This window comes from Charadrius vociferus, unplaced genomic scaffold (genome assembly GCF_000708025.1).
Source record: "Charadrius vociferus isolate BGI_N301 unplaced genomic scaffold, ASM70802v2 scaffold550, whole genome shotgun sequence".
In the NCBI taxonomy this organism is placed as follows: domain Eukaryota; kingdom Metazoa; phylum Chordata; class Aves; order Charadriiformes; family Charadriidae; genus Charadrius; species Charadrius vociferus.
In genome coordinates, this window is record NW_009646425.1 from 1 (window position 1) to 238 (window position 238).

Consider the following 238-nt stretch of genomic DNA (forward strand, 5'->3'; position numbering starts at 1 on the left):
CAGGCCACAGGGGCCACACTCCTCCAGCGCCTATTAATTGGCAGCTAATAGGGCTTAATAGGAATTCCGGGAGAAGCGGCTCTGGTTTGCAAATGAAGGAGAACGTGGCCAAAAATTAGCTCCTGGCTAATTTTCCCGGTTCCTGAGCGTGGTGGCATGGTGAGGCAGGGGGGGGCGGTGGTGAAAGCCCACGGGAGCGTGGCTGTCCGCCTGCCCCACGCCGGCCGGGGCTGTCACC